Source organism: Theropithecus gelada, chromosome 13 (genome assembly GCF_003255815.1).
Source record: "Theropithecus gelada isolate Dixy chromosome 13, Tgel_1.0, whole genome shotgun sequence".
NCBI lineage: Eukaryota > Metazoa > Chordata > Mammalia > Primates > Cercopithecidae > Theropithecus > Theropithecus gelada.
Genome location: NC_037681.1, coordinates 61,267,389 through 61,292,886, shown reverse-complemented (window position 1 = coordinate 61,292,886; position 25,498 = coordinate 61,267,389).

Here is a 25,498-nt window from a genome sequence, read left to right as displayed (position 1 = left end):
CTTCTTCTTTTCCTAACTGAATACCCTTGATTTCTTTCTCTTGCCTGATTGCCCTGGAGAACTTCCAACACTATGTTGAATAGGAGTGGTGAGAGAGGGCATCCTTGTCTTGTGCCAGTTTTCAAAGGGAATTTTTCCAGTTTTTGCCCATTCAGTATGATATTGGCTGTGGGTCTGTCATAAATAGCTCTTAGTATTTTGAGATACATTCCATCAATACCTAGTTTATTGAGGAGATTTTGGCATGAAGGCTGTTGAATTTTGTCGAAGACCTTTTATGCGTCTATTGAGATAATCAAGAGGTTTTTGTCGTCGTTTCTATTTATGTGATGGATTACGTTTATTGATTTGCATATGTTGAACCAGCCTTGCATCCCAGGGATGAAGCCGACTTGATCATGGTAGATACGCTTTTTGATGTCCTGCTGGATTCGGTTTGCCAGTATTTTATTGAGAATTTTCATATCAATGTTCATCAGGGATATTGGTCTAAAATTCTCTTTTTCTGTTGTGTCTCTGCCAGGCTTTGGTATCAGGATGACGCTGGCCTCATAAAATGAGTTAGGGAGGATTCCCTCTTTTTCTATTGATTGGAATAGTTTCAGAAGGAATGGTACCAGCTTCTCTTTGTACCTCTGGTAGAATTTGGCTGTGAATCCATCTGGTCCTGGACTTTTTTTGGTTGACAGGCTATTAATTATTGCCTCAATTTCAGAGCCCGTTATTGGTCTATTCAGAGATTCAGCTTCTTCCTAGTTTAGTCTTGGGAGGGTGTATATGTCCAGGAATTTATCCATTTTTTCTAGATTTTTCTAGTTTATTTGCGTAGAGGTGTTTATAGTAATCTTTGATGGTAGTTTGTATTTCTGTGAGATTGGTGGTGATATCCTCTTTATCATTTTTATTGTCTATTTGATTCTTCTCTCTTTTCTTCTTTGTTAGTCTTGCTAGCAGTCTATCAATTTTGTTAAAAAAACAAAAACAATAACAAAAAAAAAAAACCGCCCCTGGATTCATTGATTTTTGAAGGGTTTTTTTGTGTCTCTATATCCTTCAGTTCTGCTCTGATCTTAGTTTTTTATTGTCTTCCGCTAGCTTTTGAATTTGTTTGCTCTTGCTTCTCTAGTTCTTTTAATTGTGATGTTAGGGTGTCGATTTTAGCTCTTCCCTGCTTTCTCTTGTGGGCATTTAGTGTATAAACTTCCCTCTACACACTGCTTTCAATGTGTCCCAGAGATTCTGGTCCTTTGTGTCTTGTTTTCATTCGTTTCAAAAAACATCTTTGAATGCCTTCATTTCCTTATTTACACAGTAGTCTGTGAATGCCAATGTCTCATATTCTAACTCTACTCTGACCTTTTCTACATTTAAGTGTGGAATATTTTAGCCTTTGTTTTTTTCTTTTCTTTTGTATTCATTCATATATTCTTGATACGATGTCTGATTTTAGGATGCATAAATGGAAGGAATGGAAATTAAGTGTTATATTTCTATTTATAAGAGTCAACTCTTATGATTCTGAATGTAGATCTGATGTCCAAAGTTCAAAAATAGAGTCAGATGAGGATTGGTGAAATAGGGTTGCTGAGATCAATGGATGAGACAGATAGTGAAAGTCAGAGCTCAGAGGCAGTCACATTTCCAGAATTACTTCTCTATATAATGCTTCTCTGCTTGGAATATGACATGGCCTGTCACAGTGAAGGAAGAGAGTTGAACTAGGAGGGAGCTGTTCACTGTAAGGAAGGGAATAGCTTGTACAAGCCTTATCAATGTTTATGGCAGAGAACTCACTTGGGGCACTGCCTGTTTACATGATCTCAATGGACATCATGAGATCAGTAAATTTCCCCAAGATAATCCAAGCTAAGTAGACTAGTATCTTCTTTGACTCACCACTGGAGTTTGGGAAGCATAGCTATCATGACATGATATGATGGGGAAAGGAGGAACCCTTTGTAAAGAATCCTAGAGATGGGAATTGGCTACAATAGGGAAAAACTAGTGCAGAGATGTTGCGTAGAACATTGTTTTAATAGTTTAATAAAACGAGCGCTTCATGAGGCAGACCAAGAGAAGAATGTGGCTTTAGAAGAAATTTCTGAGTGATAGTTATCAGGAAACTTCCTCACACATAATGTGCAGAGATTGGATTAAATTCTCTCAAGGTTCCCTAAAGTTCTAACATTCTCTGAGTCTGGGTGATATTTGCAAGTCAGTGGGTATCATGAAAGTACCAAGCTTGGGGATTAGGAAGTGTATTAAAGGGACCCAGGAAATCACTGAATATAAGATTTATCTGTTCCAATAATGTGACTAAATCTAATTTTTTTAATGCTCAGAAGATAAAGACATAGAACCCCAGTTAGTCCAGAGTAGACATACATATCGTCCCCTTTCTTCAGACTCCAAATCTGGTCATCTAAGAGCCTTCATAATATTTCATGCTACCATCCGCACATTCGAGCTGCCAGCCCCACCTGACTTTTTAGAGATCACTTGATATTCATTTACTCCAGTGAGAACAATATTTAATAACTAATAATCCTTATCTTGCTTCCATGTCAGGGGTTACTGATGTTGGGATAGTACAGAGGGCACTGCTAGAGCATCTTAAAATTAAACTACTAGATGTTATTAAACAAATAAGAATATTCATGAAATAAATTATTGTGTAGGATAACTTTAACTACTGTAAAACTGAAAGGGACTTTCAAAATGACTTTTTAAAAAATAAGGTTATGTTGTTTATATATATACATGTGTGACTGGTTAGTAAAAATTTGATTGTTTCTTGTTTTTTTTTTTCAATTTATGTTACTATAAATTATATATTCTACACACACAAACACACACCCAAGCGCACACACACACACACAGTTTTTAGTCTCTTAAGACCCTAAGGAACAACGAGTTAAGCTTGCATACTGACTTTAAGCTAATGAGCAAGCATTGGCTGACCTTTACAAAGTTATTCATAACACCAAGGACGGCCAATCACCAAGCATTAGCGAATACAGGCTCACCATTCTTTTCACGGTAATGAAAGCTGATAGTTTTGAATGATAAATATCTGCAAAATGGTGCTATGAAGCACATGCCACATCACATTTAATCTCCCTAACAACTCTATCAGTTAAGTGATATTATAACTGTTTTAAAAATTATTATTACATTTCATAAGTGAGCAAATAGAAGTTTAGAAAGTTTCAGGGCCAGGCACGGTGGCTCACACCTGTAATCCCAGCACTTTGGGAGGCCGAGGCGGGCGGATCACGAGGTCAGGAGATTGAGACCATCCTGGCTAACATGGTGGAACCTGGTCTCTACTAAAATACAAAAAACTAGCCGGCCGTGGTGGCGGGCGCCTGTAGTCCCAGCTACTCAGGAGGCTGAGGCAGGAGAATGGCCTGAACCGGGGAGGCGGAGCTTGCAGTGAGCCGAGGTAGCGCCACCACTGCACTCCAGCCTGGGAGACAGCGAGACTCTGTCTCAAAAAAAAAAAAAAAAAAAGTTTCAGTAACAAATTCATAGTTATTCAGTTGGTGAGTGGAGGGCCTGTGGCTAGAATCAGATGTCTCTCATATTAAACTCTCTATAACTTTCACATTGGCTTTCTTAAGTGTAATGTAAGTTGGAATGACAAGAAATGTTTCTGGGTGCATTTCTTGTTAATTCCTCCTTGAGTCGTCTGTCAAGTTAGTCAGCTGTGGACAGAAAGTAATACTAGTGAGAATTTAGAAGTGCAGCATTGATAATAGTAACAAGTTTATGTCAAAAATTTTAAATCATGAAAAATATATAAAAACCATTTTTATATACGATTATCATAGGATGTAAAAAGTATCCACATGTAGTGAAGTTAGTACTATTATTGCTACAATATAAATAATTACTATATATTCTAAAATAGCATTATAAAAATAATTTAATATCATGTAAGGTGAATGCGACAGTTAATTTTAAGTGTCAACTGGATTGAATTAGCACAGACGGATGGTAAGCATTACTTCTGGGTATGCCTGTGAGAATGATTCCTTAAAGAATGTCATTTGAATCAGTGGACAGAGTAAGATAGATCCACCATCAGTGTGGATGAGCACCATTCAATCTGCTGAGGTCTCAGAACAAAAAGGCAAAGGAAAGGTGAATTTACTTTCTCTCTTCTGGATCTGGGAGACCCATTTTCTCCTGCTCTTGGACATCAGAACCCTAGGTTCCCTAGTCTTTGGACTCCAGGACATGCACCAGTGGACTCGGGTTCTCAGGCTTTTGGCTTCAGACAGAGTTATACCATCAACTTCCCTGGTTTTGAGGCTTTTAGATGGCTTGTCATGAGACTTCTCAGCCTCGTTAATTGCATGAGCTAATCATCTTAATAAATCCCCTCTCATGAGTATGTGTGTGTGTGAGTGTGTGTGTATACATATATATATACATGTATATAGAATATTGGTTCTGTCTTTCTACAGAACTCTGAATGACACAGTGGGGCAGACTTCAAAATACTGTCCCCACAATCTTTCTAGACTAATCTACTTCTTGCCATATTTTAATTTATTGAAGATAATTATCCTCAAAGGATGTATTATCTCAACATAAATTTGTTATGAATTTTATGAATAAAATCAAATCCTGTTTTTTGGGTTTTTTTTTAATATGAATTGAGAATTCAGCAAACAGAGAGAGACAGGTCTAAGTAGGAAAGTAGAAAATATTGGGATTAAATAAACCCAGGGAGGACTGTTAAAACTTGGGAGCTGACGAATATTTGTGGGAAAACTGCTCATCTACAGAGCTTTCTATAACCACCGAGACTAAGAGTTCAGAGCACCTCATATGTACAATAATACTGCAGCATATATGACATTATAATTGTCTCTTTACCTTTTTTGACTTTCCCAGGAGATTTTTGAACTTCATGAGAACAGAGATAATTTCTTATTCAGTAATGAAACTCCAGTGTCTGATACATAACAAATATTCAATAGATATTTCTGCATAAATAAGTGAGTGGGGTACAGCCTTTGCAATGCATGGCGAACAGTCTCATCATTCAAATTAAGGAGGGAAAATCTGCAGTAAGCTGAATTTGTTCACAATTATTTTTCCCTCCCATATTCTAATGGTTCCCCTATGGTAGGGTACACTTACCTACCTCTTCAATAATAGGTTTGACTATGAGATTTGTTTTGGAAAATAGAATATGAAGGCTGGGCATGGTGGCTCACACCTGTAATCCCAGCAATTTGGGAGGCTGAGGCCTGCGGATCACTTGTTCAAAACCAGCCTGGAGTTCAAAACCAGCTTGGCCAACAAGGCGAAACCCTGTCCATACTAAAATACAAAAATTAGCCATATGTGGTGGCACACTCCTGTAATCCCAGCTACTTGGGAGGCTGAGACATGAGAATCACTTGAACCTAGGAGGTGGAAATTGCAGTGAACACCACTGCACTCCAGCCTGGGTGACAGAGCGAGACTCTATCTCAAAAAAAAAAAGAAAAAAAGAATGTGGGATGAAATGATAATGAGCTAGTTCTGAGACAAAGGCTTAAGAGACATCATGTGTTTTCACTTAGCCCTCTTGTGCTTGTGTCACTGGATAGAAAAGAAACACGGTTACAGAAGGGGGAGAAATTATGTGGAAAAATGTGAACCCAAGCCACAGCCTGAGTCATGTCTGATTAACCTCAGACACATCCACCAGAACCATAATGTCCAGCAAACTGGTGACTGAGAAATAAATACTTGTTTTAAGAACCCACTAAATTTGGGGGTTGTTTGTTACACAGCATTATTATGGCAATAGCTGGATAAGGAAGCATCAGAAAGGCCTGGTAAGAGAGAGGAAATATATGTCAAATGTACTTGCTGAAAAATCACAGTGGACTAAGCTCTATGCAGAGATTCAAACAAGCTACAGATAATAGGTGTGAGAAAATTCTAGTAGGAAAAAGCAGGGTGTCATTTTTAGGGACTAGGATTCAGAAGAATTATGTCCATCTTTTGTGAATTAGGAATGTTCGTGGAAGGATCTAGGTTTTGAAGGAGATAACAGATTACCCAGTAAGAGAGTGAGACAAAAGTGAATAAAACAGGGCCCTCAATGCTAGAGATGGAATACTAGGTAGAGTCTTAGATGTAAGAATAAAATAAAGTGACAATGGACTTAATACAGGTATCCTAGGAACAAGGATGCTTCTGTGTTTAGTTGCTGACCCTTAATTACGTTTCTCAGTTTCTCTTGAACAAAGGGCAGAGTTGATCCTAGGGTTTATAATAAAGATGAGCCTGAGAGTGAGCTCCAGAAAAGTGTCAACAACTAGTGTGTGCAGGGGTCTGGAAAACATTCTTGTCAATATAAATCTGATGAAAAAGAAAGCCTTAAAAACCACTATCTGAAGAAGACTTTCACATGTTTCTATAATCACACATGTTTACAATGCATGCATTCTAATGGCTCAAGATTCTCTTTAGTGATAATTCAAATCATATGTTTCATTACATTTTCACAGATTGGCATGTTAAATCATGATGTAAACATTAAAGGAAAACTCTATTGGACAAACTAGCTTTGAAACAGAGGAGGAGGATTTTATTGATCCTGCTAGAAGTTACCAGGAAATTCAGTAGTTTGCTATTTTTCTCAGCGTGGAAGCACAGACCATATATTACATAGAAGAACAGGAACAGAGACTGTGTATTTATTAAGGGGGCAGAGTTTTCTTCAGTAATTTAGACTGAATAGATAGGAAGAAAGTTATACTTGAATGAAAAGAAGGAGTTTGATAAGCAGACATGGGAGGAAGATATTCCAGGCAGTGAAAATAATAAGTAAAAAGCCCACTAAGGAATAGAAATCTTAGTCTTGAAGTCTAGAATTATTAGAATTATTAAAGGCCAGTGAGGGAACAGTAGATCAACTTGGAGAAGTTGGCAGGAACCATGGAGACTTTGTTAGACCAATGATAGAATTTTGTCTTATACTTTAAAAGCAGTAAGAAACCACTATCAACTGTTAAGAAGAATGAAGTATTCTTATTTCCATGTTCAAAACACTGTGATATGAAGGATAGATTATAGTAAGGTAAGAGTTGAAAGAGGAAATCTTAGTATGCTTTTGGAATAGTGCAAGATATTTTGTCAACTTTTGTTGGCGTGGTAACTATCCCCACAAAAATGAACAGATGCCAGAAAATAGGCAAATTCAGAGTATATTTTAGTCTTGTTGATGGATTGTGGATGAATTAATTTATAACAGAAATTAAGGATTATTCTGATTTCTGGGTAGCATCTAACCAGTGACCTCTTTTACTGAAATTGGAAACCTTGATGGAAGAACAGATTTTTATAGAAAAATCAAAATATTTGCATTTATCTTGTTAAGGTTAAGATATATACAAACTTCTAAGAGTATTTAGCAAGTAGGCAACTGGGTATATGAGTCTGGATCTTAGCTCTAAGAATGGGGGCTAGGGATATAAATCTGGGAATGAGTCAACAAATGAATGGCATTTAAAGCCATGAGGCTGAATGAGATAGCATAATGAGAGAACGTACACTAATTAGTAAGATATGGAATTGCATTTATAATATTATTATCCAGTGACCAGAAATGATTGTTTACTTCCCATCTCTCCTCCCCCTCAAATTCATCTCATGCATGTGACAGAAACTGATTATATCAACAATCTCTTTATATCTGTCAAAATTGATCATTATTCTATGATTCCCTTCTTACAAAAGCTTTAAAAAATGAAATGTAATAGAAGTATGAAGGATAGGCAAGAAAATAGACTAAAATTTTATGTGCATTTAACACAAAGGACCACCCAATGTTTTAAAATACTCTCTATATATCATGGTAATTTCCCGCATTTGTGTTTCATCCTTACAAAATAAGAGCAGACAAAAATCTCTCTTATTTCTGGATTTACTTCTCCTCAGCTGTTATTTATCATCTGATACTAATTGGGTCTGCCAATTAGGTGCTAGCAAGCTCTGCTAACAAGATACACATTTGTGGATCTCGCATTTATAAGTTAACATTGATCAGGAAGGAGGATGTTGAGGACATAGCACATAGGAATGCTTAATTTTTTTTAAACATGACCTATGTAAGGTGATGATCACATAGGGAAATTGATATCTGGCAAGCATGATCATAGTATTTGGCTGGACACAAGGGCAGTGGTGAAAGTCCTAATGTCCAGTCCTGGATGCTGTTAATGCCATGTGGAGGTGGCAGGGGTATTTTTACAGCCCCAATGAGTGATTAAAAGTAAAATCTTTGAGGCTGGCTGTTTGACCCACCCAAATATTATGTGAGCCCCTTATTAATTATTATTATTTAATGAATTTATTTTCTGCTTTAGCTAAGCAAAATAATTTCAATATTTGCTATTAAGGCCTGATCAATTCAGAGATAAGTCACAAAGTTGTCTAGCATCTCTTTATAATATTTGTTCTTGAGACCTATGTCTTTGTTAAATTTTGTTGTTGTTTTATAACTTTTATGTATGTATTTATTTATTTATTTGTTTGTTTGTTTGTTTTTGAGAAAGGATCTGGTTTTGTCACCCAGGCTGGAGTGCAGTGGCGCAATCATAGCTCACTGTAGCATTGACCTCCTGGGTTCAATCAATTCTCCCACCTCAACTTCGTAAGTATTTGGGACTACATATGTATGCCACTATGCCCGCTTAACTTTTGTAGTTTTTGTAGAGATGGGGTTTCACCATGTTGCCCAGGCTTATCTCAAACTCCTGGGTTTAAGTAGTCCTCCTTCCACCTCGGTCACCCAAAGTGTTGGGATTACAGGTGTGAGCCACCATGCCTGGCCAACTTCAGCTTTTAATTCTTACCAATCTGAGAATGCTAGGTTTAATTATATATAAAGTTATAACTAATACGTGCATTTATATCTGCTTCTACATGACTTTTTATTAAAATACAAGTTGAAGGATAAGATGGCACAAAACTGCAAATAAAAGGTTGAATAAAGTGAAAGGGAAATCTATTTACCACATTTCAAGATATTTCCATAGCTACATTAATCAAGACTATGGTACCAGCAGAGGAATAAACTCATAGAGCAACACAACTAAGTAAAAAATTCAGATAGATGCATCAAAATATGCCAGACTGATATTTGACAACATGACATAACTAATCGAATTCAATGGAGGAAAGATGGTCTTTTCAACTAATGATGAGGGAGCTGAGTGAGGAAGTGAGCAAGCAAGGGAAAAAAGAACCTTCAGTTAAGTTACGCATCTTATACAGAAATTGATCTAAAATTATGGACTTAAGTGTAAAACATAAAAGTATAAAATCTTTAGAAAAAAGCATAGGAGATATTTTTGTAACCTAGGACTAGGCAGAGTTCTTAGACTTGATGCAAAATGTATAGTCAATCAAAAGAAAAATTGATAAATTGGACTTTATTAGAACATAAACTTTTGAATTATGATAGGCTCTATTTAAAACTACAGACTGGGAGAAAATATGTGCAAACCCCGTATTTTACAAAAGGCTACTATCTACAATATAGAAAGAACCTCAAAATTCAACAGTAAAAATGCAAACAGGCCCAGTGTGGTGGCTCACACCTGTAATCCCAGCACTTTGGGAGGCTGAGGAGGGCAGATCACCTGAGGTTGGGAGTTTGAGATCAACCTGAACAACATGGAGAAACCCCATCTCTCCCAAATACATAAAAATACAAAATTAGCCAGGTGTGGTGGTGCATGCCTGTAATCCCAGCTACTCGGGAGGCTGAGGCAGGAGAATCGCTAGAACCCGGGAGGCGGAGGTTGTGATGAGGTGTTATCACTGTGATCATGCCATTGCACTCCAGCCTGGGCAACAAGAGCAAAACTCTGTCTCAAAAAAACAAAAACAAAAACAAAAGTCCAATTAGAACCTGTGCAAAAGAAGAAATATTTCACCAAAGATATCAAAGATATATAGATCGTAAGTTAGTACATGAAAAGATGTTCAATATCACTATTAATGAAATACAAATAATTCCCATAATAAGCTATTCTTACAAATCTAGAATGGATGAAACATAAAATAGTGACCATAACAAAATTTGACAAAGATACAGAACCACTGTACCATTCAGACTTTGCAGTGGGAATGAAAAATGATACAGCCACTCTGGAAAACAGTTCAATAGTGTATTTACTAAACATACCTTTGCCATGGGAGTCAACTATCACACTCTTAATTGATATTTTTACCATAGAAATGAAACTATGTTAACACAAAAACATGTGCTGAATATATATAGCAGCTTTATTCATAAGTGTCCAAAACTGGAAACAAACAAATTGAACTACAATGGTTGAATGATTAAACAAACTGTGGCATCTTCCTACCATTGAATTATTCTCAGAAATGAAAAGGAACATAATCTTGAAACATGTAACAATCTGGATAAATCTACAGAGAATTAATGGGAAAAAAGCCAATTCCAAAAGGTTGAATACTTCATAATTCCATGCTTATAACATGCTTAAAATAACAAAATTAGAGAAATGAAGACAGATTCATTGTAGACAAGAGCTAAGGAAGGGGTGTGGGTGTGAGGAAAGTGGGTGTGGCAATAAAAGGGCAACACATGGGATGCTTGTGGTGATGGAAATATTCTGTATCTTGAAGGTGCTGATGCCAGTATCCTGGCTGTGATATTGACTAGAGTTTTGAAAGTTGTTACCATTGAGGGTAAGTGGGCAAAAGGCACAGGATCTCTCTTTATTATTTTTACAACTGAATGCGAATCTATAATTATCTCAAAATTAAGAGTTTAATTTTAAAAGGTCAAACATCTAAAATAACTACAGGGCAAGTAAGCCAAATAAGACAAATACTATATGATCCCACTTATAAGTGAAGTAGAATCTAAAATAGTCAAATTCATAGAAACATAAAGTAGAATAGTGGTTACCAATGGCTGGGGAGAGGGAAAATGGGGGAAGTTGTTGTTGAATGGCTATAGAGTTTCAGTTTTGCATGATGAAACAGTTCTGGAAATCTGTTTCACAACAATGGAAATATACTTAACACTATGGAACTGTACATTTAAAAATGGCTGAGAAAGTAAACTTTGTGTTATATGTTTTTTTACTGCAATAAAAAGTAATTACTGGGATTTACTCATTGGGAGATTTAAATTAGAGAGACACTGAATTAAGGCTCAGTGGTGCACTGATAAAGGAGAGACTCAGCTGGGAAGTTGTTTTCTCAACTCCAATTTTCTCACTCAGCATTTAGAGTAACTACTGCCAACTGGGCTTAAGACATTGTGTAGCTGGCGGAGGGTCTTTGAGTCGTCCAGGTTCCTAGCGTTTTGAACAAAGAATTGGACAAAATGCACAAACAAAACAATGAAAATGTGAAGCAGCAAAAATAGACATTTATTGAAATGAAAGTAGCCTCCACAGAGTGGGAGTGAGCTAAAAAAAAGTGGCTCACAAGCCCTGGTTACAGAATTTTCTGGTATTTAAATACCCTGTAGAGGTCGCCTGTTGGTTACTTGGTTTACACCCTATGCAAATGAAGGAGTGGCTCACTACCAGTCTGGTTGCGGTAGGTGACCCATCAGAGGCTGAATTGAAGTTACAAAGTTATACCCCTATGCAAATGAAGACTAGGCTCGTGACCAGTCTGATTGGTTGTGGGAGGTGACTAATCAGAGGTGCTTTCAATTTTTCATCTACTATGCAGAAAAGGGGTTGAGGATTGCAAAGGGAGTAACCACTGGTCCTTAGGTTACGTGGGCGTGGACAGTTGGGGGTTTTCTTTTTGATTTAGTTCCAGGAAGTCAGCGTGAATTGGCTTTAGGTTCCCTGCCTCCAGACCCTATACTCCCGCCTTAATTAAACTGTGAGTTGAATGGACTTTTCTCTGGAAAAATATCTGACATTAGAAAAAGACAAGCAGAAATTGACATTTAAGGAAATTTACCGATCCCTGTATGATCATTTTATTGTGAGGTCCGCTAATTGGTAAGTTCCTCTTGAGACATACCAACTTTATAAAAGATATTTTAGTATATCGTTATTTTTGTAATGTTTTGTGCATGAATATGAGTGTGAAAAGACACTTAACTTTAGAGTAATATATGCAATAGATATGTAAAGTTTAAAGAACAGCTTTATGTATAACCACCACCTAATCCAGGAAATTCGATAGTAGCAAAATACCAAAAGACCCTTGTGGCCTGCCCCTATTGTATCCTCCCCTTTTCTCAGATTCTATAACTGCTTTGAATGTTGCCTGTTAACGCTTTTGCTACATTTACATGAATCCTTGGAATATTATACAATTTTATCTGTTTTTAAAAACATATAAATGGAGCTATGTTATATCGATTACGATACCTTCTTTCATTTGGCATTAGGCTTTTCTCAATTTATATCAATGCATAACAGCGTTGTTTATTTGGTCTTTTGGCCGTTTATTCTTTTGTTTAATTTTGTGTTGCTGTTGTTAGCAAGGTTTTATTTTACGCATTCTTATCTATTTCTCTTAGTAAAGTGTGCAAGAGTTTTCGAACGGTGAAAAAATAGCATAATTCAACATCAGAATGGTTAACTTCAGAAGATACGTTAAAGGCCGGGCGCAGTGGCCTACTCCTGTAATCCCAGCAGTTTGGGAGACGGGGGCGGGCAGATCACCTGAAGTCAAGAGTTTCAGATTAGCCTGGCCAACATGGTGAAACCCAGTCTCTACTAAAAATACAAACAATTAGCTGGGCGTGCGGCAGGTGCCTGTAATCCCAGTTACTCGGGAAGCAGAGGCAGGAAAATCACTTGAACCTGAGAGGCGGAGGTTGCAGTGAGGCAAGATGAGATTGCATCACTGCTCTCTAGCCTGGGCGACAGAGTGAGACTCTGCCTCAAAAAAAAAAAAAAAAAAAAGAAAAGATATGTTAAATGTTAAATTGCTTTTCAATTAAACATATCAATTTAAATGTCCTAGAATATTTATCATTTATTTTATACTCTATCAATAATTGGTAATAATTTAAAACTTTTAAACATATGTTTTGTCTTTTGTTTATTAAAAAGCATCTAATTGTACTTTTATGGTTATTTACATATTTAAAATAACATTAAATATTTTTTGACGCAGGCACTCTCTTTCCTGTAATATTTCCATTTATTTTCATTGTTTTCATGTTTCTTTATATATTGTAGATAAAAAGCATTATTTGGTTATAGGCATGGCATATATAGTCTATTATGTTTGTAGCTTGCATTTTTGTTACCTTAATAACATTTTTGGTACACAAAATATTTTTTCATTTTAATGTACCCAAATTTATCAATATATATATATTTTTTGGTTATGCTTTCTGTCTGAGTTCAATTCGGAAAATCTTTTCTTACCATGACATCCTAAAGATAGCATTCTATATTATATTCTAAGGTTTACATATTTGTATTCCACCTAGAAATGATGGTTTGAAAATGAGATAAAGGAAAATACAATTTCAATTTTTTAATATGAATGGCTAATTGGCTCAGCATCATTTATTTGAAAGCCCATTTTCTCATTACATTTTCTAACTCTGTCATAAATTAAACTGCTGTGTATGGACACATCTAGGACTAAAGTCTCTACTGTATTCTATTAGTTTCTTTAACTCTGTCCCCATTGTACAATGTCTTAATTATTTTAGCTTTATAATAATTCTTGATGCCTCTTTAAGGCAATTTCTTCACCGAGAGTTTTGAGAGTGACTTGCTTTTTAACAGATCTTTTATTCCCCAATGCTTTTAGAATTACTTTGTCAAGGCACGAGGAAAAAAAAATTGGCAATTAAATTCGAATTATATTGAATATTCATATGTTCATATTTCTTTAAATTTTCCACTTATAGTGTACTGATATGTCTATGATATTGCATATTACAGTGAAGATACACAGTATATCTTGCTATTTGAATTTTAAAAATTGTTTGTCAAGCAGTTTATAATTTTCTACCCAAAGTCCTTTCCTGTTCTTAGATTTATGTCTAAATACTTTAGAATTTTATTTTATAGTATAAAGAATCTATTTTATTTCATTTAAAAAGTTTTTTTCCTAGTGTTAAGAAATGCAATTGAATTTTGTTCATTGATTTTTTCATCCAGAAATTATGTATTCTAATAACATACATAGATACATATCTAAGTACATACATTGATTGATTGAGTCAGTATGATTCTCTAGGTAGGTAATCATATAATCCACAAATAATGAGTTTAATTTCTTCCTAATCCTTTTATTTTATTTATGTGTATATTTATCTTTCCTGCATTAGTCATTTGGCTTCTTCACTAATGGTGAATTAACATGATTATAATAGGCACACATCTTTACTTCTAAACTTAGAGATATTACTTTCAATATCACAATATAGTTTTAATTGTAAAAATACTTTTGTAGCTTTACCAGGTTAAGGATGCCTCCTTAAACTGAAAAGAATCTTCTTTATTTTAATTTTTGAACCATGAACTGATGTTGAATTTTATCATATGCTCTTTGTGCATGTATTGAGATGATTATAACACTATTCTACTTTAATTCTTAAAATGATAAATATATTGGACTTTTATGCAAAACAACCTTGAACTTCCTAAAAAAACTCAATATAGGTAATGTGATAATTGTATACATTGCCTTCTCAGGCTCATTAAGACTTTGGTAAGGGTATGTGCATTTACATCCATAAGTAAATTTGTCCTGTAATTTTTTATTACCTACTGTTCTTTTTGAATTGTGGTATCAAGGTTATGCTAGCATAATTAAATAAGTTTAAAAAAATCTTTTTTTTTTTTCTACATTGTGAAATGTAAGAGTGGAATTGATTAGGGAAACTCGTCTTCAAAACTGTGTGGGAATGGATTTGTATTTATGTGACTTTTTAACTGTTAATCAGTGGTTATATTAGATTTGAGCTCTCTAGATTCTCTGTAATTTCTCAGGTTAGTTTTGATCAGTTATATTTCTCTCAATTTGTTTATTTCTCAAATATTTTTAGATTGAATCATATAAATGTATTCATAATATATCAAAATCCAAGCAGACTTTTTAAGGAAAACTGATAAACAGACATATTTTATGTTTATATAGAAGCATGCAGAATACAGAATAGAAGAGCTATTCTTGAGAGCAATAATTGAAAGTTTTAAACTACTACATACCAATATTTACTATGTAGCTACAGTTTTGAAGACAGTGTAATATAGGTCAATGTATATAACCAATGAAACAATTGAATGTTATATACAGTCATCTGACATGCAACAAAGGCATCCCTATAAATCAGTGGGGAAAATAATTGTCTTTTTTGATAAATGATGCTGAATTGATTGGATATCTGAGGGAAAAAAAAGTGGCCCTTGATCCCCTATGTCACACCATACAAAAAATAAGTTTCAAGTGGTTATAAACCTAAATATGAAAGGTAAAACATAAAGACTGGAAAAACACATATACATATGTTTTTATAATCTTGCCTTTGACAATGATTTCTTTATTATTTATGTATAATAGTTTTCTATATTTTGGGAGTTCATGTGATATTTTCATACCTGTATATAATGTGTAATGATTAAATTAGAGTAATTAGGTTATCTATCACCTCAAAAATTTATCTTTTCTTCATATTAGAAAAAAATTCTCAATTAGTACATAAAAATCCTGGTTATCAGAGAAAAATAAAATAGTTGAGTTTATTAAAGCTAAAAGTTTCTGTTCATTTGAATAGAGCAATGAAAGAATGAAAATGCAAACGGATTGGAAGAATATTTTCAATCTATTTGCTGAATGACTTGTATTCAAGGAAGAGACAAGAAACTATAAAAAATCAGCATTAATAGTGAAGTTATTTTTTTAAAAAGATTCCTAAATGCTAATGAGCACATTAAAAGATAGATATTAGTCACAATAGATACACAGATTAAATCCAAATCAAATAACACTACACAGCTATCAGAATTATTATAATGAACAAGATAGCAACTTTCAAGTGATCTTAAATAGGTTGAGCAACTATAAATACCATACTTGGAGGGAGTATAAATTTATACAACTACTTCAGAAAATTGTATATTACTTACTAAAGTATATGCCCTATCCAACCTTTCTATGTACATATATTAAGGGTACTATATACACTCCTACTATGTGTACATCCAAATAATGTGTGCATGACCACCAAAAGGCATATACAAAAATTTGCACAGAACCTTTACTTATAATAACCAAAAATTTCAAAACAACCAGTTTCCCTCCACATAAGAATAGACATATAATTTTCGGTATGTTTTTACAACATAATACCACCAAAGTAATTTTAAAAATTGCTGCTACATGCAACAACATAGATTAATTTTAAAAAATTCATGTGGAAAAAAATACGCAAGTCCAGAAGTGAATATTCTTTGTTTCTACTTACATGAATTTCAAAAACAGGCAAAATTAATTGATGATGATAGAAGTTAAGAATAGTACCGATGGATACTACCTGGAAAGGAGCCTGGGGCAAGCTTCAAATACACTATATCTTAAACTTGATGATAGTTACATACACAAAAATTCATGAATGTTTGAGGTTTTGTCATTAAATAAAAATGTAAATAAAAACATTAAAAGGAATAAAGATTACACACCAAAAGAGTTCATACCAACCATAAAATTATAGATTGTATGTCTACTAGGGAAAACAAAATATATGTCTGTAAACTCTATGTCAAGTAAAATTCTTACAGAAAATATACAGAGATGAAAATCAGGTGTGAATCTTTAAGAAGTGATTAGAAGAGGTTTGAGTTGAACACAAAAGGTTCCTGGGACATTCAAACATGATTCCATTATAATGAAAATTTATTTCCGGGAAAAAAATCTAAGAAAAAATGTAATTTCTTAATAAGTCAAAAAATGTCCTGACCATTAAAGAAAAAATGGTACAGTTGACTATTAAAATAAAAACTTCTGTAGATAACAAAGTAAAAGACAATGCAAGATACACACTGCATTTATTTATTTATTTATTTATTTATTTATTGAAGTTCTAAAATTAACCTTTATTTGTGTCTGATTGTAAAGTGAAAATTTAAGCAAATAAAAAATCAGACCTGAATTGAGTGACAGGCTGCATTTCTAAGATTCATGTAGTGGCCAGGCCTAGGCAGAGGGATGAGGGTGGGTGGGAGCTGAGGTGACAAAAGGCTCAGGTCAGTGACCTCTTCCTCAAGATTTGCTCTGGTTCAGCCTTACCCTTCTCTGGTATCTTGGAGCTGACCTTGGAGCTGACCTTGGAGCTGATCTTGGAGCTCATCTTGGATGACAGGCTGAAGACTTTGGAAGATGAAGCATAGGTATAGTAGGTGATGTGCTGAGGTGGTGATGTTGTGGATTGGGTGGATTATGCTGCAAACTTTCACCATAAGGGGTTACACAAGATGATCGTTGAGAGCCGCCAAGCCTATAAACACATGACTCACACCATGAGGAAAAAGAAAGGCTGTTTACCACTGAGTTGGAGCCCACGGGTGTGCAGCAAGAAGATGAACTGGTAGTTTAAGCATGTGATTATACATATACTCATACATATACATATGTAACTGTGTGTGTGCATATAAGAGAGAGAGGGAGAGAATAAGAAGAAAAGTTTAACTCAGTTGTAAGAAATGGCAACACCACACACAAATTTATATACATGTGTACATATTTGTATGGATAAATGTTTATGTATGTGTCAAAATTAAAATGGTTAAAGTAATTTAATAATGACAAAAGAAGAATTACTTCATTATGTGTTTGGAAGGCATATGATGAGCTTTCACAGAGCCAGCTAGTATTTTGTTATCAACATCTAGTTCTTAGTGTTTTTTTAATGATTTTTTGCCTGACTGGCTCATCTTGAAGCCAGTAATATTTATCATTCATTAGTTCTGGGGTTCAGTTTAATATTTTCCATAGTTCCAGCTACTTCCTCTTAATAATGATATAGCTATTAAAAAGTAAGCAACTGCACTAGGTATTTATAATAAAAAAACACCACGTGAAAGAAGTAATCATCTGTTCCTGGAAATGATTCAGAAGTCTTGGGTTTAGATTCTGCTTCCTTTGCTGACTATAGTTAACAAACATCACAGAACCATGCCTTCTTCCCCCATACTTACCCCTTTAGAAGTATTGATGAAATAAAAATAATTAAGAATTGTGCTGAATTATGCATGCAATAAACCATAATTGAATTTAATTTTTTAATGACAACAGCTATATAATTGAACCAAGAATATGTTTGAATAACCACCACATGGCCAGAACTGTTGTACTGAAATACAATAAAGAGTATAATAAATTAAATGATTATATACAAACAAGCAATTTATTTGGAAAATTTATCTACACACACACGCACACGTATTTCCAGTAATAAGACTTGAATTATATACTAATACTCTCCTCCTTTCTTTTTTGTTCTAGGCAAACTGGCAGTCATACTCTTCTCTAAATGAGCCAACACTCACCAGGAGACCTCAGTAGAACTCTCTCTTCTCTGCTGGAAAGGTTTTGCCTCCCCAGGACCCATCCCTCACCATCCATGCATGACATTCTGATCTCAAGTATCCACTCCTCAAAGGTACTTCCTGATGACTTTGTTTAAAACAATACTTTAACATATGTGTGAATCACCTAGGGTTTTTATTTAATATGCACATTCTGTTGCAGTAAATCTGGGAAAGGTAGGGTCAAATTCCCAGGTGATGCCTGTATTGATGGTCCCTGGAGCACATTTTGCATAGCAAAGACTTAAAAGAGTCCTCACCCCATTACTCTTGATCCTTTCATTCTGTTTGTTTGTTTGTTTGTTTGTTTTTTGAGACAGAGTCTCACTCTGTCACCCAGGCTGGAGTGCAGTGGTGTGATCTTGGCTCACTGAAACCTCCACCTCCTGGGTTCAAGGGATTCTTGTGCTTCAGCCTCCGGAGTAGCTGGAATTACAGGCGTGCACCACCATACCTGGCTAATTTTTGTATTTTTAGTAGAGACGGAGTTTCACCCTGTTGGCCAGGCTGGTCTCGAACTCCTGTCCTCAAGTGATCCACCCGCTTCAGCCTCCCAAAGTGCTGGGATTACAGATGTGAGCCACCCCGTTTTATTTTTCTCTATAGCACTTGCAGTATCATCGCTTTACTACATTAGCAATCATGTAGTAAGTTTATTTAGTTAGGTATGTGCTTGCTTATTGTCTGTCACCTCCAGGAGACTATGTATCATGCATGCTGGGACATCGCATATGATATTCACTCCTGTGTTCTAAGTATTTAGAACAGTGGAACACACAGCTGGTGCCTAAAACTATTTGTGGAATAAATGGATGATGTATCTGATGTTGCATGTAACAAATAGCAATTTTCAATATAATTCAGTTGGTTTATTTTTGTTGTTGTTGCTCTTTTTTTAGGGATGGGATTCAGGTGCAGATAGTCCATTGTACATCTCAGTTCATAACACATTATCTCTGGAGTTTTTCTTCCTCACTTCTTTCAGATCCCCTTCTTCTTTCTCCTCCCATATACTTCTACTCTACTGTCTTAAATAGATGTCTCCTTAGATATTCATACATCTTTGCAAAATGTATGATTTTTTCATTATACTTTAAGTTCTAGGGTACATGTGCACAACGTGCAGGTTTGTTACATATGTATACATGTGCCATGTTGGTGTGCTGCACCCATTAACTCGTCATTTACATTAGGCATACTCCTAATGCTATCCCTCCCCAATTCCCCCTCCCCACAATAGGACCCGGTGTGTGATGTTTCCCTTCCTGTGTCCAAGTGATCTCATTGTTCAATTCCCACCTGTGAGTGAGAACATGCGGTATTTGGTTTTCTGTTCTTGTGATAGTTTGCTGAGAATGATGGTTTCCAGCTGCATCCATGTCCCTACAAAGGACACAAACTCATCCTTTTTTATGGCTGCATAGTATTCCATGGTGTATATGTGCCACATTTTCTTAATCCAGTCTGTCACTGATGGACATTTGGGTTGATTCCAAGTCTTTGCTATTGTGAATAGTGCCGCAATAAGCATACGTGTGCATGTGTCTTTATAGCAGCATGATTTATAATCCTTTGGGTATATCCCCAGTAATGGGATGGCTGGGTCAAATGGTATTTCTACTTCTAGATCCTTGAGGAATCACCACACTGTTTTCCACAATGGTTGAACTAGTTTATAGTCCCACCAACACTGTAAAAGTATTCCTATTTCTCCACATCCTCTTCAGCACCTGTTGTTTCCTGATCTTTTAGTGATTGCCATTCTAACTGGTGTGAGATGGTATCTCATTGTGGTTTTAATTTGCATTTCTCTGATGACGAGTGATGATAAGCATTTTTTCATGTGTCTGTTGGCTGTATGAATGTCTTCTTCTGAGAAGTGTCTGTTCATATCCTTTGCCCACTTTTTGATGGGGTTGTTTTTTTTCTTCTAAATTTGATTGAGCTCTTTATAGGTTCTGGATATTAGCCCTTTGTCAGATGAGTAGATTGCAAACATTTTCTCCCATTCTGTAGGTTGCCTGTTCACTCTGATGGTAGTTTCTTTTGCTGTGCAGAAGCTCTTTAGTTTAATTAGATCCCATTTGTCAATTTTGGCTTTTGTTGCTGTTGCTTTTGGTGTTTTAGACATGAAGTGCTTGACCATGCCTATGTCCTGAATGGTATTACCTAGGTTTTCTTCTAGGGTTTTTATGGTATTAAGTCAAACATTTAAGTCTCTAATCCATCTTGAGTTAATTTTCCTATAAGGAGTAAGGAAAGGATCCAGTTTCAGCTTTCTACTTATGGCTAGCCAATTTTCTCAGCACCATTTATTAAATAGGGAATCCTTTCCCCATTTCTGGTTTTTGTCAGGATCGTCAAAGATCAGATGACTGTAGATGTGTGGTGTTATTTCTGAGTGGTCTATTCTGTTCCATTGGTCTATATCTCTGTTTTGGTACCAGTACCATGCTGTTTTGGTTACTGTAGCCTTGTAGTATAGTTTGAAGTCAGGTAGCATGATGCCTCCAACTTTGTTCTTTTGGCTTAGGACTGTCTTGGCAATGCGGGCTCTTTTTTGGTTCCATATGAACTTTTAAGCAGTTTTTTCCAATTATGTAAAGAAAGTCATTGGTAGCTTAATGGGATGGCGTTGAATCTATAAATTACCTTGGGCAGTATAGCCATTTTCACAATATTGATTCTTCCTATCCATGAGCATGGTATGTTCTTCCATTTGTTTGTGTCCTCTTTTATTTCACTGAGCAGTGGTGTGTAGAGGGAAATTTATAGCACTAAATGCCAACAAGAAAAAGCAGGAAAGATCTAAAATTGACACCCTAGCATCACAATTAAAAGAACTAGAGAAGCAAGAGCAAACACATTCAAAAGCTAGCAGAAGGCAAGAAACAACTAAGATCAGAGCAGAACTGAAGGAGATACAGACACAAAAGACCCTCCAAAAAATCAATGAATCCAGGAGCTGGTTTTTTGAAAAGATCAACAAAATTGATAGACTGCCAGCAAGAGTAATAAAGAAGAAAAAAGAGAAGAATCAAATAGATGCAATAAAAAAATGATAAAGGGGATATCACCACCGACCCCACAGAAATACAAACGACAATCAGAGAATACTATAAACACCTCTACGCAAATAAACTAGAAATCTTAGAAGAAATGGATAATTTCCTGGACACTTACACTCTCCCAAGACTAAATCAGGAAGAAGTTGAATGCCTAAATAGACCAATAGTAGGCTCTGAAATTGAGGCAATAATTAATAGCCTACCAACCAAAAAAAGTCCAGGACCAGAAGCATTCACAGCTGAATTCTACCAGAGGTACAAGGAGGAGTTGGTACCATTCCTTCTCAAACTATTCCAATCAACAGAAAAAGAGGGAATCCTCCCTAACTCATTTTACGAGGCCAACATCATCCTAATACCAAAGCCTGACAGAGATACAACAAAAAAAGAGAATTTTAGACCAATATCCCTGATGAACATCGATGCAAAAATCCTCAATAAAATACTGGCAAGCCGAATCCAGCAGCACATCAGAAAGCTTATCCACCATGATCAAGTGGGCTTCATCTCTGGGATGCAAGGCTGGTTCAACATATGCAAATCAATCAATGTAATCCAGCATATAAACAAAACCAAAGACAAAAACCACATGATTATCTCAATAGATGCAGAAAAGGCCTTTGACAAAATTCAACAGCCCTTCTTGCTAAAAACTCTCAATAAATTTGGTATTGAGGGAATGTATCTCAAAATAATAAGAGCTATTTATGACAAACCCACAGCCAATATCATACTGAATGGGCAAAAACTGGAAGCATTCCCTTTGAAAACTGGCACAAGACAGGGATGCCCTCTCTCACCACTCCTATTCAACATAGTGTTGGAAGTTCTGGTTAGGGCAATCAGGCAAGAGAAAGAAATAAAGCGTCTTCTTTTAGGAAAAGAAGAAGTCAAATCGTCCCTGTTTGCAGATGACATGACTGTATATTTAGAAAACCCCATCGTCTCAGCCCAAAATCTCCTTAAGCTGATAAGCAACTTCAGCAAAGTCTCAGGATACAAAATCAATGTGCAAAAATCACAAGCATTCTTATACACCAATAACAGACAAACAGAGAGCCAAATCATGAATGAACTCCCATTCACAATAGCTTCAAAGAGAATAAAATACCTAGGAATCCAACTTACAAGGGATGTAAAGGACCTCTTCAAGGAGAACTAAAATATATGATATATTTATGAAACTTTTAAACTTAAGTGAATGCCGTTTTGCCATGGATCTTATTCTGTTTTTATTTCCATTGGCAGTATCTTCAAGATTTATCCATATTGCTGAGAATACAACCAGTTAATTCTAATAACTGAATTGTATCCCACAGCATGCATCAACAATATTTTGCTTATCCATTTGCTAGTAATAGGCTCCTACGTGGCCTCCAGTTTTCTGCTATCACAAACAATTGAAAATCTACTAATACGCAGTAAGGACAATAAGGGTCTTGGCATATGAACTGCAGTCCACTGCCTCCCTCCACCTTCTAAAGCAGAGTGACAAATTCCAGTCCAGGGGAGGGCAGTCAAGAACACAGGGCTTCCACTACCTTCAGCTTCCAACTCAAAACATTAGTAAAAAAAGTTAAAAGAACTAAAACATCAGATTACAAAATAAGTATTCACTTAATGCAAGAAAGCAATAAAGGAGATTGAGAAAGAAAAACTGTTGGAAGTCATACAGAAAACAAAAAGTAAAAGTTCAGGCTTAAATCCAACTATATCAATAAAAACATTCAATGGCAGTGGTTAATACCTTCTAATCAGAAGTCAGAGAGAATAAGATGTAATTTAAAATAAAAGCTCCTACTATGTGCTGTCTACAGTAGACGTAGTTGAGATTCAAAAATACAAATAGATTGAAAGCAAAAGAATTGAAAAAAGACGTCACATTCAACTGAGTTTTTGATACTAACGCAATTTCCTTCCTTCCTCCCTCCCGTCCGTCCTTCCTTCCTTCCTTCCTTCCTTCCTTCCTTCCTTCCTTCCTTCCTCTGTTCCTCCCTTCCTTTCCTCTTTCCCTCCTTCCCTCCTTCCTAAAGGTCAATTTATATTTATTATTTATATATTTTCTGCTGCTTCTTAGGTCAATTTCAGTTGTTTGTGATCTTTTAAATGACCTGGTATATGTTCTATGGTGGAGAATGTTTCATATGTACTTGAAAAGAATGTGCATTCTGCTGTTTTTTGGAGGGATGTTCTATAAATGACTGTTAGGTTTAGTTGGTTTATAATGTTATTTAAATCTTCTACTTATTGTTAATCTTCTGCTTAGTTGATGTATCCAATATTTCAAGTGAGGCCTTAAAGTATCTAACTCTTATTATTGAATTGCCCATTTCTCCATTTTTGTCCTATTTTTCTTCATGCATTTCATGTTCTATTGTATTTTCCAATATAATATTTTCCCTTTGGTTACCTTTTGTAATATCTATCTCCTGAGCAATATCCTCCATTTGGTTATATATCCTTCTGGTACTTCCCTTCAATTCTTTAGACATGGTTTACTTACATTCTTTTATATAATAAAAGTTTAATAATGACTGAATTAAAATATTTTTCTAGTAAGTCCAACATCTGGCCCCCTCTGGGATAGTTTCCCTATACTACTTTTTTCTTGCATATTAGCCATACATTCATGTTTCTTTTGTGTTTTGCAGTTTTAATTGAAAACTAAATATTTTAGACAAATTATTTAAGTTATTTATACAATTAAAAATCAAGCAGTCATTAAAAGCCCTGAAGCAAGTTAATACGTGCTAAAATAGAAAAATATTGAAGATGCAATGCTAATTGCATTAAGAAAAGTACAGAATAGTTTGTGTGGTATGCTATCATTTGTGTTAAAAAATGAATATAAATACATACACACCTATACAAATGTATAAACATCAAAACAGTTATTGTGAGGATATATAAGAAAGAAACTAGTAGCCTGGGCAACAAAGCAAGACCCTGTCTCTACGGAAATGTGAAAAGTAATAATAACCGGGAGTTCTGTCGTACTGCTGTAATCCTAGCTACTTGTGAAGCTAAGGTGGCAGGATGGCTTGAACCCGGGGGTTCAAGATTGCAGTGAGCTATGGTTGTGCCATTGAACTCGAGCCTGGATGACAAAGTGAGACTCGGTCTTAAAGAAAGAAAGAGAGAAAGAGAGAGAAAGAGAGAGAGAGAGAAAAAGAAACTAGTCACAAGATTAGCTTTGGGTAGAAGAAATTAATGGATGGAATTGAGGTAAATGATACGTCCCATTTTTTACTATGTTACATTTTGTACTCCTTAAATTTCATACCCTGTGAATATTTGGTGCATTCAAAACATATTAATGTTATTTTTAAAATTTTCCTTTATTTCCACCTATGTCTCAGTCCATAACTCTTTCCGTCCAAAATCAAGCTTCCTGGATGACTCATCTAATCTAGTTTCTTATAATTCTCTCCAACTTCCTGTTTTCCATTAATAACACAAAGCCCTACAATCTAATTTCTACCCCATCATTCTACTTAAACTTTTTGCAGACATCCTTACTGATTTCCATAAGTGCAATTCTGTAATAACCAATGATCAGTCTTCTGTGTCTCAGTATATGTTTATCCCTTTTCTGTCACATCATTATATACACTCATATTTTTTTGTGACACTTCCATGTTAATATCGATCACAGCCTTGATTATTTTGAGTCCCTTTTTAAATATTTGTTTGCGATTCTCCTCATTCCTGATTTTTCTCCTACTCTTCCTACTTCTTTGGAAGTTATGCATCGATCTTCTTCCCAAGTTCTTATTCTTCTCTTAAATAGTGATGTACTGCAAGGATCAAGTCTTGGCAGAAAGCTCTTCTTGCTCCTTACATAACCCTTAA